Genomic DNA, 14,212 nt, shown 5'->3' on the forward strand with positions numbered 1-14,212 from the left:
AATTTGTTTGCTACTTGGGGAAAAAGTAAAACAAGAAAATAAAAGAAAAGAGACCATTTGCTGTATATCACCAATTTGCTCTTTCTCTTTCAGGCATGAGAATATTATTAGTTTTTTGTGAATGGAGTTTAATCATCATGACAATGTTAAGGTCTAGAAAGTAGTACACATGCAAAATTTGTGAACATGGATATAATACAAACAGGACATTTATACATTGCTTTTAAACCACAAAATAAAAGTCCACATTTATTTTGATAAATATTCCTGTCTCCTATAGCCATTTATTTCCTGCAAGAATTGTTTACTTGAAGTTCACTGTAAACCTTGACAAAGCAGAGAAATTAGAAAGCAGAAGGAATCTCTTCTGATTAAAATAATATTATTTTTAAAGTGTTTTTTCTTCAAAGGAAAGATAAACAGTTTCCCAAATGACTACCTCCCCTCCTACCAGCATCATGTACTGGCTCCCATGGAGAATTAAACTCAGGACCTTCAGAACAGATGGCAAAGGCCTTATCTACTCTCCTACCACAGCATGAGGCAATATAGGTTTGCCTGATAATGCACTCACAAGGAGAAAAAAGTTTATTAACCCTTCTTAATATATTTACATCCACCAAACAAATGTTTTTAATTTTCATGTACACACTTTGACTTCTGCAGGTTAATTTACAAAACCTATGCTAAGTATTAAACCTGAGATACTAAAGAAACTGTTTTCATCTTAGTGCTATTCCAGCTGTACGTTTTGTCAAATCTCTGGCACATTTCATTCTCTGTCTTTAATTAAAAGACAGTCAATTTTCAGCATTTATTTTAATAACTTCAGTGTTCATTTCCTACGTATTTCACATCTTCCTTACACATTTGTTCTTAAACTACACCACAGCTTTTACACTGCTTTGGCCTGTGCTATGTAATGAGCTCACAGCGGTTTAGCAGATGAGTAAGCTCAGTTCTGACACTGCATGAGCCCAACAGCTCCTTTTGCTCTATCCATTTGTCAGCTGCCCACCTACAAAATTCTTACAGAAAAAAAACCAATAAAATATTTCCTGAAAACTATGAAAAATATGTAGACATCAGACCAAATCAGCTGCTCTCCTGAAGCCCTTTTCCTTTTCACTTAGTAATCTATACCTAGTTAAGACTCAATTCCTGAGTGTTCCAGCTTTTATTTGAATGCATCAGTCTTAAAATTTGACACTGTTCTGCATATTATTGTATTAGTCAAGGTTATATTAAAAAATATTTTTAATTTTTAGTGGTTTGCAAAGGCATCAAAATTAAATTTAGGGTGATCTGTAGGCAAGAGGGAAAAAACAGTGAAAATATTTTGAAGTAGGGAGTGAAAATCGGTGCCTGATGATAGCAGATCTGATGGCCACTGGAGTGCTGAAGGATATGTTGATGGGCTCCCTATGGTTTCTTCTAAAAAGCTATTTATTTACACAGTTTCATTTTTTCCTAGCATCCTTGTTGGAACACACAGGGAACGAGAAAGACATACACCTTCTTTACAGGGAAAAGAAAAAAAAAGACAAAATAAATTATTGAAATGTTGACTCACTATTATTACTACTAAGCCCAGTATTTTCGCTGTTTGGATTACAGCAATAGGAGCTGAGGTTTACAAAGCTTGTTCTAATTAACTCACACATGTTCTTTCACAGAACAGTAACTACAATGGGACCATTCAGCTGTTTACCAACAAATAAACAAAACTTACAGGAATGTACATGACTAGGTGAGAATGTCTGTGGTTATAATCTCCCCATATAAACATTGCCTGTGTATCAAAATAATTCTGTCATTAGCTGGAAAGAGATGAAGGTCTTGTTTATCTAAAGAAATACTATTGTTCTTTTTATGAACCAAATAGCTCAGAGCTCCCTGCAGCTACCCTGACTCTGTACCAAATAATATCCATGTCTTCTTCCTACACTGCTCTTGTTCTGACATTTCCTTGCAGCCAGGAGCCCTGCCTTTGTTACATGTGATGGAATCCTCACGATTTACACACTCAGTGAGATTTCACACTCCATTAGAGGCTAACACACACATTGACATAAGGAGTAAAGACTGAGCAATGTCGCCCTGAAAACTCAGCTTCTGAGCTTGCTGACATAGTTTTCTAAAGACTTTCCCAGGACAGTAACTGTAAACATAGATATGTGTACATTCTTTTCGTTACATGTCTTGTGATGGGCATCTCTCATGGCCAGTGCAGTGAGAAAGTGTTATCCTGACCATCCAGTCCCTGGCCAAGGTCAGAAGCCTATAAATGCTGGGAGGAAAAATAAACTCTGCTCTTCTTTTCACCACACCTCGACCTGTGTCCACGTGATCTATTGATCTTCAGTGGTAACAGAGCAAGGCATTATAGTAGCAAAATCTAAAGCATGTCCCAAAAGAGGTATCTGGAAGTGCCCTTTATCAAAGTGTTCAATGCTCATGCATTCTTTAAAATCAGAAAATTAATTCCAGAGTTGATTAGTATAGTTTTATCCTGATTAATATGGCTTTTAGTTTTGAGAACTAAATACCTTGAGAATATAAAGAAGTTAAGCAAAATATCTTTAGCCAGTTGTTGCAGTCGTCTACCTCTAGGAAACTGTACTGTTTCCACATTACCCAAACACCTTGATTAGACTGAGCAAAGGTATCTGGAAAACAGTTAGCAAAGCTGCTGAGAAAAGGAGGCTTTCAGCCCACACCTTACATTATCGCTTCTGGGAGAATATTTTTCCCATGTTTGGTGCCAGGGTGTAATCTGTGATGAAAGGAATAAAAAAGGGAAAGGAAAAGTGAAAATAAAGGGGAAAGAAAGGTAGAAGTTGAAATAGTATCATAAACAACAGCCTGCCAACATTGTTAGTTTTTCAAATATTTTTTAGAATATCTGTGATGATTTATAATTAATAACTTGGGAAAAAGAATTAGCATAGACTCCCTACATAATACATCTAGGACAAGCACAGTTATTTTTAGTTAAGACATAATTTTTATATCTTGCTATTTGGATGAATGTCCTCTTTGGTCTTTGTATTAGTGTTTGGTCCACCCTAAATACTACAAGTATTTTCCTCTTTGTGAACTTTCTATTGTGTTCTTCCACAATAGAAAGGAAATTGGGGATGAAAGAGAAAGAAGGCTGGCCACAATGAGACTGGCCATGTTTTCAGCTGGGACACTAACTCTTCGAGACTGAAAACTTCTTGGCAAGTTTATTTCCCCTTGTGTGATTTCAAAATGGAAGTTCTTGAAGGTATCTCTTGTAAAACTATTAGAGGGAGTGAAAAAAAAAGGAAAATATTTCACAAGTAATGAATCCCTACTTTCAAAGCATGCATGCACCTTCAGTATCAGAACAATCAACTCTTTAAATAATAATAATAATAATAATAATAATAATAATAATAATAATAATAATAATAATAATAAATAATCCTTAGTTTTTAGCCCTGCATGCACAGATTTTGTTTGACATTTCCAAATCCTGATCCTGTCTTTATCTTCAGCAGAGAAGAGCCTTAAGACATACTTGCTTCTTCCTCTGAACATTATTTTCCCCTTTCTTTTAAACATTAAGAAATTGTCTCTAATTATATAGATTCTGTAATGCAGTTTAAAAAGTCCCATTAGAAAATTGTGCAGAACTGAAGGCAAGAATAACTCTTCAGCTCTTTCAAAACTATGTATGCATCCCCATTGGCTTTTCCCTTATGATCAGAAACCAGCCCAGGAAAGCATCCACAGGTAGCTATGCTCTTTGTAGCTAAATTAAACTTGCTTATTCTTTTTGTCTTTTCTAAATGCAGGAATTTTTTTACCAGAAAACCTGTTCAGTAAATACATCTATAAATATTCTTACAGCTCTGTCACATGAACATCTTCACTGCCTGGCCAAGGGTGCACTAGGGCCTGCAGGGGTACAGCCTGACACGAGAGACCAGAGTCAGACAGTCAAGAGCACCAAGAGCAGGAATTTGGCTTTTTGCAACCCATTGTTATCCCCCCACCATCTTCTTCCAGGCAAAACAAGCAAATTAGCTACTTCAGGATTAGATCTGGTAGCATGGTGCAAGTAAAATTGTATTGCTGGTAACTGAGTTTTCCTCAGAAACATGTTCAAGCATGACAAGGAAGAAGAAGGAAGCACATTGAGGCCAAGCACCAGATTTGAACAGTTGCACAGCTGACACAATGATTCGCTCAGGGGGAAAATGGTTTAAGGCAGGAGGCTCTCCAGCATGCAGCAACAGGCCAGATCTGCCTGCAACAAAGGTTTTGGAGCATCCATAAGGCTAAGAAATGAAAATTATTATAATGACCAATACATATTCCCTTTCACCTATGGGCATAGTAGAGGACAGCAAGAAATGAGAAGGCTTATTTCATTTTATGGCTTAAAAAAAGTTATTTTACAAGTCCATGTAACTGGAAAATACATTTTTTTCATTTTTTCATTTTATTTACACTCTGTAAATAAAAACATATGAAATATAGTTAAAATTCGTGCTAATTACTGCAGAGATTGTGATACTATTCTTATGACTGTATTAATAACATTTTTATAGTAATTTTTGAAAGTACTTTGCATCAGAAACATTTCCTTATGCACAAATTTTACAGTTATATCTGTTTGATATACGAAATTTGAGAACTTAAAAATAAAGAGAAACTGCATTAAATCATTAACACACCAAATATCTATTTGCCATTTTGATTATTTCATTGTTAGTAAGTGCAATATTTCTAGACCCTATAATGTTTATTAAAAGTACTTTTAATTCAAATGGGATTCTCTTCCTTCCCTTTATCTACTTACATTATCAAAATGCCATGAATTCAATAAAATTGATATTTAAAATATATATTATATATATATATATATATATATATATATATATATATATATATATGTATGTATGTATGTATGTATGTATGACTTATTAATGTAAAAGCCCCAGAATCTGTTTATCTGTAAGGTATTTTTTCGAAAATATGAGGCTTCATCGGAGTTTGGCATACCTATCATCTGGAAAGATACTCCTTTTGTATGTTCCATTCATTTAATAGAGAATAAATGAAAGGTATCCAGTTAACAGTGGCTGAACTGAACAAATGAAACATCTGCCTTTGTGACAGAATTATATTTTTAGAAGCTGTGTCTTCAGCATAGTTTTCTGTGACCATAACAGACTTGTCTGAAAAGGGGAGAAGGATATGAGTTGATCACCTCTAGGGTGATCAGCAGCCAGGCCAGTCAACAAACCACTTGGGGCCCTTGCTATATTTTTTAATCAGGAGGACACCAGTAACTATGTGGCATAGTTTTTACTTTTTTTTCTCCTCCTCCTCTTCTAAGAATGGCTGTGAGGAGACTTATTTTAAGGACTCAGTCCCACAGAAATCAAAGACAAACAAAAATTTTATTTCTTTTTTCTGTCTTACTTTTTTTTCATGTGGACCACTGTGCTTATTCTCTAAGTATCTGAGAATGCTGGGATATAAGGAATGGTAAATTATTTTTCTTATCACAGTACATTTTTCAGTCAAGTGAAGGTGAAAACTCAGCTCCAATCAAGTTTTAAGACAGAATGGAGTATCATGTTTGAATATCAATATGAAGAGATATCATATTTTTTCCCTAATTATATTTATGAATAGCCCCAGCTCCATATATCAGAGAACTCTCCACAGATCAAACCCCCAACCATGTTTATGCCTCTGTTAGTTTTCTCACTGTTTACAATTCTCCCCATAAGTGAGCAAGGTTTTATCATTTTCAGCCTGTAGAGGATCGCTCTTCCACAGATGCTACTATCTCAAAAGTTATGTAGTTTATGGGCTGCATTTTCAAGTCAAGAAATGTGTTGAGTATCACCTGTCAGCACTACCTGTAATCAAAAATTTCTTGAAGCTAAGAGCTTAACTCTAATAGTTTATCAAAAAACTGAGATTTACCTCTGTTTTTGTGATTGTTTATTGTGTGAGCTTTAGCTTTTACTACCCAAAAGCAATTTAGTGAAAAAAAATTCCCCAAATCTGAACTACTTCATAATAGTCTTCATAAAGATTCCAAAATATTATTTTGACTGAGTTGCTTTATGATGCAACTGCTGACCAAATTATGCCAGGCCTTCATTTCATCTGGGCATCAGAAATGAATGACTCTCTTTTTGGTTTACTTCCAAAGTTTCCAAGATTAACATGTTAATAATTAAAATATTTCCTTCTTTAGGTCTTCTGCCACAACTGTGGTAGAAGTCTGACTGTCCTGGAAAGGTATATGTGACTATCACACCACAGCTGCCGACTCACAGCAGGGATTTTCTCCCCTAGAATTTCATTTCCAGGACCAGATTAAGAAGCAGTAGCCTACAACAGGGAGATTTGCTATCCCTGTTACCAGTCCCTCTGCTTCTCTGCACTTTGCTGTAAATTTATAGACACTAAAAGGAAAAAAATTATATAAACACATAGAATCACAGAATGGCCTGAGTTGGATGGGACCTTAGAGATCATCTAGTTCCAACCCTCCACACCTGTGGAGAGGGATACTGCTCACTAGGTCATAAAATAAAATACATCGTAAAAATAAAAACTGAGAGGTGCATTATGTTAGCAGTCGTTGGCTCAGTCAGCTGCCTCTTCAGAGAATACACTGAATAGACAGAATCTCTTACAAATAAATTATTCCCTGAAAGTGTTGGGTTTTGTGCATGCAGCACACTGTAATCAAATCTAGGCACTTCAATGTTTATTGTATTAGCTATAATGATATGACAAGCAAAATGCAAGTCCATTATATACCAGCAGTTCACAGCCAGTATTGGTTATCTCAAAATGAGAAAGATGTGTCTGGAAAGCCTGCAGGAAGGGAAATAAACATCTTTAATACAACTTTTGGCAACAAACTTAATATGAAAATGCATTTTAAATTGCATTTATAATGATGGGAATTCCTGCTCACAAAGACATATTTTGCAGAGAAGCACATATTCCATCTGCCTGGGCAACGTGAGGACTCTCAACGCTGAGCAGAGTGGAATGTCTGACTCCAGCTCCTTTCTCTAGTCAGGCTATGCACCAACTTTGATGAAACACAGCAAATTTGTTTTGATTTTGTGTTTTATTTGAGAAAAATAAATGCAAAGTTGTTCTGTGGGGCTCCCATCATGTGTTAGTTACCTGTGTAAAACCTTCTTTTATTGTGAGAGTGAGCTGCTGAGGCGCGAGCTGAGGCTTAGTTTTGGTGCTCACGGAGGGGACAGAGGCTTTTCCAGCAGTAGAGAAGCAGGCAGGCCTGGTGGCTGAGTGTGAGCTGCTCACAGGTAACCAAAGGGTCAGACACTGTCTGCACAGACTGCTGAGGTGAAACACTGAGTGAGAAGGCAAAACAAGGCTACTGTCAGAGCAAGGAGCAAGTCCATGTATCCTAGAAGGGCGAGTCGAGAGCACAACCCAAAGGCAGGGAAAGGGGAAAATAGGCACAACACTGGGAATTGCTAAGAAAGTATTCATGAGCATGAAGCAAAGCTAGCTGTCCACAGCAGGAGCTGGATACAAATGGATTCTATGGATGGGGATGCAGGTGAAGGATCAGGAGACAGAACAAGGGGCACAGCTCAAGACATTTGCCAGATGACCACTGGTGTCTGCCTGTTAATGCTGTGGCTTTGAGGCAGGAGCCTTTATTAACTCAGGTTTTTAGCAGCCCCAGTAACTATTAGCTTTTGCCCAGGTTTTTCCTTCCTCATCTGAATAGAGACTTGTCACAAAGTGACACTGTTAGAACAGTGTTGCAGAAAAGCAGTGAGAAGTTGGAGCTTCTCACTGACTGCAATGCACTGTAATTTTATATACTGTAAAATATAAAACTTACGCCTACAATCACCAAGCCTCATACCTAAGTACAGATAATATCTTTGGGAAATGTCATTATAAATTTAAAAAGTCTCCTATAAGCAACAACTGGGATCATATAACATTGCACAACACAGGATGTAGAAACCCAGATAGTATGTACATATTTTCTTATATGTATATATTTCAGTTCATTCTATTTCTGCAGTATTCTGTTTCTATGATTAAATTTTCTCTTATAGCAATATTGTTTCCATCTATCTTGCTATCTACTAATCTAAAATCACTGCTATTTTGAAGTTATTTTTCAGTAAACTGTAACATTTCCAAAGGCTAGAATTTGAATATTTCATAACCATTACACAATAGTGTCATACACAGTTCACTGAAGAGATTTCATAGACATCACAGCTATAAAATTCATACCCCTTACTTATTAGTGAGTCAACTTATTCTTTGATGCCCTGCTGAGCTTCTGAGGCTACATGTTTATATATAGGTCTTCCTTTTGTATCCCGCTCAGTCTCCCATACAGTAGAAAAGTATACAGAAAAAGCTGGTGTATCTTTCAGAACAACAATTAAAATAGCACTATATAGAAATGGGCTTCTGCATTCACCCAGGAAAGCTCAGCCAAAAATGTTCAATTTTCAGTAATGCCATTGGGTTCCTACCCAATCTATGCAACTGCATGAAATCTATGTGAATTGCCTGAAGCAGAAAAAGCCATTCAATCTCCATTTTTAATTCGGATTCTTTCAACCCTGAATTTGTGAACTCTACTGCTATCTTCATTTCATTGTCTCACATTTTTCCATTATAAAGTTCCAAATTCTATAGACACACAATTTCATTTCCAGATTAATTAAGAAAAATAAATTACTACCTCATAATTCCTCTCCTTCCACAAGATTTGTGGAAGAGGTTTGAAAACCTTCATATTCAGCTTTCATAAGCTAAGCTATTCCCTAAAATCCTTTGGTATCAGAGCAATTGCACAAGCAGAATGAATGAATCAAAAGGAAAACCATGCCCTGTTCAGAATTCATGATGCCCTCAGGAGTAAATGGAATATTCAGACATGTCTGTAAGGGGAGAAGATGGTATCCTTGATGGAAGGACAGAACTTTGCTGTACTTGTCGTTATCACAACAAGTGTAACCATTAACCATGCAAACAATTTTTTTTCTGAATGTGCATGCAAAGACAGACAGTATCATGTAATTACACATCTTCACCCAGTAAAGAACAGTCTTGTCTTCCATCAAGAAGAGCTTTTCCATGCTCATACTTTCAGTTTTATTAGTAGGGTAATATTTAAAAATTATTTAGTTCTTTCCTTTCTACAATGACATTTAGAAGAAAGCAATGTTAATATCAGAATCTGAAACAAGCATAATTTTCAGGAGTTCTCTTTCAGTTGCTTAAACATCTGAAAACTGAAAAGCAAAATTTTCTTATTTTTGAGACCTGAATTTTAAGATAGAGGAAAAAACATTACTTGCTTTTTATCTTTGAAATAGATTTTTTAATTTCTGCTGGAATGTTCAATATATAACACTGCAAGCACACTGTAGCTATACAAAGACTTATTTTCATTCTGTGGAGATGGGAAGGGGAACCCAAAATACAAAGGAGAAAGGAGTTAGGAAAAAAGGCTGACCCTAAAGAAGAAAAACTTCTGTTTTTCAAAGGATATCCCTTATGCTGACAGTCTGCAGTAGTTTGATCTTGCTAGTGTCAAGTCAAGTGAACCGAGCTGGCCAAAGAAAACGCAGCTGATATCATATTTTAGCAGGTCACCAAGCTTTTGGGGGTGAAAAGGAGAGAGGCGGTGAAGCTAATCCAGATGAGATACCTAATCTTTTGTTTGTGTTCCACTGTGATAATGTCATTTCAGAGTAACAGTAATAATGAAAAGCAAGGAAGTTGAAAAAAAGTGGAAGGACAGAAAAAAAAAAGGGGTGGCAGAATTATTTGATTGTCATTTTGTTTTGGCAGATAACAATGCAAAGTTCAAAGGCTATGAATCCTAATAAAAAGTTTCTAAAACAATGAACTTTTGATATCAATAGTGTACGTGTTGAAGGACATACTAAGTAGTGTTAAAAGGGTGTTCAAATAAGAATGTCCCACGCCATAAGTAAAGTAACAAAAAATGGCAAGAATGTCAAAGGGAAATGGTTATTTTGCTCTTATCTGAATACAAGGTGTAAACAATTTTCTCCCTGTCACCCTGATGATTTTAACTTTCAGCTTTTCCAACTCAATAGAAAAATTAAGGAAAGATTCAGAAAATGCATCCACAGCTGAAAGAATGCCGTAACATGTCAGGTTTTGAAAAATTAATCAGATTTTTTCTGAGAACTATAATTTCTGTGCATAGCACCCTTACTCTCACATCATGCTATGGAACTGCCCATTTGTAGGTCATGTCAAATATTTTACATAGATTTTAATTTGCTCTGTTTTCATAAAAAGTACTTAAAGAGAATCTTATTAACTTCTCATTTATAAAGGATACAAGAAAAACAGTCATTCTGGAGCTCTGTAAACAAAGTCAGTTCTTTTGAACAAATGCTACATTTTCATTTCTTCTTTAAAACAAGAAGAAAAGAATACTCATTTATAGATAAAAGTATTTAAAGGCTAATACATATATTTATTAACAGTCTCTTATGAAGTGTAAGTTGATTTTGAAAATCCAGGCTTCCTGAAATTCCCATTTAATGTAATTTTTAGAAGCAGCTTAGGATTCTGTACAAAGCATCTGACAGAATGAAGAAAAACTGGGTGTTCACTGTTCAGTCAATGAGGTCCAGTAAGTCCCCAGAGCTCCTATTTGCCTGCTCAGCTTGTAGGACTGTGATGAATCATTTAAAATACACATAGGAACTAGTGAATAGCAGTAGTTCTATTAAAATTAACATCTCTGAGGATCATTTTCTAAGATTGAATACGTCAGCAATGTTAGGTTAAGAATACCTCTCTAATGATTTTCCTTGCAGATTTGAGGCTTCTACTGTAAACAAATAACTGTACTATATAATTATTTTTTTTATTTAGTCATATTTTAGTTCTGTAGTCCCTAGTATATATTGTCCCTAGAAGAACATTTGCATGGCCTATTATTACAAATCAACATCTGCAGCTGTAACACATCGAGTCCCTCAGTAGCATTTAGCAGTCTATACAGCAGTTTTTTGCACAGTTTAAATGTGATTTACTTTTAATGTTGTTTTACTTCAGCCTTTCCCAGGCACAATGAAATTTTACTTCCACAATTTTACTTTTATGCTGTGTTTTCGCATGTGTGGCAGATTGAGATCTAGAGGCATGATTCTGTGTGTAACATATATTTTGTTGCTTATTTCCCAGCTGATAAAGAACATTTGCATTCCAAGAGTTCCCTTGTTACCATTCAGACATGGGTGAATACTGCGAAGTAAGTACTCAGAGATATGTATTACAGTAAAACCATGAATTCACCTCAGTGGTATTTATGACCTTTTGTATTTATTTTCAGAAAACATGTGAGTATTTTTTTAGCCAAAATGCTTGAGGAAAACAAGAAGTCTCATGAGTACTTGTACAAAGGCTCACGCCTAGCAATGTTCATTAGAGCTTTCTCAAACCTCTGATTTTCCTTCTTCAGTCGTCTGGTCACTGACCACAAATATTAAGCAGCAAAGAGCTAGCTGAAACAGAGAGAAATCTTAAATCTTGTCTGAAATGAACAGCTCAGATACATCCTTCGTTCAGTAGTTTGTGGCCTGTAATCCATAACCGGTCCGGAGATTACTTTCTGTCTCCAGGGAGAGTCATCTAGTCACCCAGTACACTCTTACTTCATCTGCTACACTGCACTCAGGCAAAGCAGGAATACAGAATTCCCTGTCCTATTATTTTGCATTAAACAATTCTTGTGCAAACATGTCTCTGGAAGGAGACAGGATGACCCTTAAGTGGCGCTACATAGCGAAATGGAAAACTTGCCACTATAGCAAGTAATATGTTTTCTCCCCTGCTGAAAGCTCCCAAATGTGTCTGTCTTTACAGATAATTCATAAAGGAAAAGCAGCTGCTGCTATTGACAGTTTGAGCAAAATTTGCCCAGTGCATTTCTTAATGAAAACCTTTTAATCTTAGCAAGGATTTAAAAAATGACAAGATGACTGGAACTGGTTCAAGGGACTTGAATTAACTAGACAATTTAAACCATCCTTTTTACACTTTAAACTCACAATTCACACTTTTCAAAAGATAAATTTGACATCAGTTTTCCAGTTCACTAACAAGGACATTCCAAACCTTCAGTGTATTTTCCCCAATATATCTGCATATGTCATGGTAGAATTATTAACAATTTCAGTGAAATTAGATATTTGGGGTGAAGACTGCAGTATGTAATTAAGCTACAAAAGGAGAATAAAAGAGTGTGTGTTTGCATAAAGAGAATGCCTCAGCTCAAATTCATGAAAAGACAGACATCCAGACTGAAATTGTTTCCCCATCATGTAAGAGTAGCAAAGCACACATAGCTCTGAAATATATATTGACCTGAAGTGCTGCCAATGCTTAACATCTTAATTGCCATATGAAATTGCTAAATATCACAATTTATATACATAAAAATGTGTATATTTAAGGGCATGAGAGCAAAATACAATGTGAAGTATATTTGGACTAGTATCATTCAGAGTAATGAGGTTCAATTCATCAAACGCACTTGTGAATAATTCGCGCAGTTCAAGGTATGTTTTTGCATAAAGATTGACCTATTCATATGTAAATATCCTCCTAAGCATAGTCACCACATGGAGACATCTATTTTACTTTACTTTGTTCACTGATTTATTTTATTACACTATGGTCAAAATTTAGAGGGTAAATTATTGACAGATGTTAAGCTTTGCAACGTGGATCTTACTTGAAACATCGAATGCAATTATGAAATGTCAGCTTCTACTCTTTACTTTTATATTCTTGTAAACTTAACAGTTAAAAATAATAAAAAAGCCAAATAAGTTCATAGCAGATATTTCATATTCATGCCATGTTTAGTATTTGTTCAGCCCAACCTCACAGACACAGCCAAGTTGTAATTAATGTCATAACATAGAAATTAGGCCAATTAGTGCTTAACACTGTTGGCATGGTCTGATGCTGTTATAGTTTTGTTTTTCATTGATTTCTAGTACGCTGAATTTGATTGATGGGGTCTTTATTGTTTTTAATGATGAAATTTAGCTGTTCTCCAGAAAAGTGTCCCACACTCAGATTTGAAACAGCATTACCAAGTTTTAAAACAAAATTTGTTCTTCTCTCTAAAAACTCCAAACTTGGAGCAAAAAACCTTAAAATTTGATGTTTATTTTTATGGACTCCTAGCAGATCAAGCTATGGTTTTTGCAAATAAAAGGAAGAAGCAGTAACAGGTACTTAATTGGCTGTGTTTGGATAGTATTTAAGCATAGCCAGTGACTGGTGGCATCCTATGAGTATCCACCCAGTTAACAGACTGGATCACAGCAGAAACTGGAAATCCACTATCATTAAAATGTAAACAAACAAATTTCTGCAGCCTTTGGGGCATAAAATCCTCAGTAATTCCAACATGAATATCTTTGATTTTCTTGTGCTCACAGCTTCTCAGACTGCAGTTATTTCAGTGGCAGTTATGGTACACCACTGCTCCCTATGCTGTGTGGTCCTCGCAAATAATGCATGAAAAACAGAAGGAAAAAGAAACATTACTGTGACAACCCAGTATTGGCAGAGATTTCTTCAAAACAGGGTTTTTAAGACTCATTCTGTGGTCCAGACATTCCACTATTACTAGGAAATATAAATCTGTTCTCTTTGCGGGGAGAGAGTATTACAAATTAGTTATCCTTCCACAGACAAAAGACTTTGGACACTCCTTGCTCCACTTAAATCAAAATCTTTTCCAAACCAGATCTTCAAACAGACAAACGTCTATGTACTACATAACAACAACAAATAAAGCCCCCACTTCTTTGGTTTTCAGTTTTAAATGAAGGACACCGAGTTTAACAGACATACACACACACACACACACACACGAGATGAACCTATCTCCCACCTCTGTTCTTATATATTAATTTTCTCTTTCCCTGCAAGTGATTTTCAACCTTCCCCATTACTCTTTAGAATAGATGGAGAGTATCTAAAGACAAAATATTTGATGTGTAAGCTGTAATTCACTTCCATAGATTAGCAAAAGGCTGTAGAACATATTACTATAAAATTATAGAATTTTGTTGAGAACCTTGTCCTAGACTCATAAAATCTCAGAATGGTTTGAGTTGGAAGA

This window comes from Cyanistes caeruleus, chromosome 5 (assembly GCF_971803275.1).
Source record: "Cyanistes caeruleus chromosome 5, bCyaCae1.hap1.1, whole genome shotgun sequence".
Taxonomy (NCBI): domain Eukaryota; kingdom Metazoa; phylum Chordata; class Aves; order Passeriformes; family Paridae; genus Cyanistes; species Cyanistes caeruleus.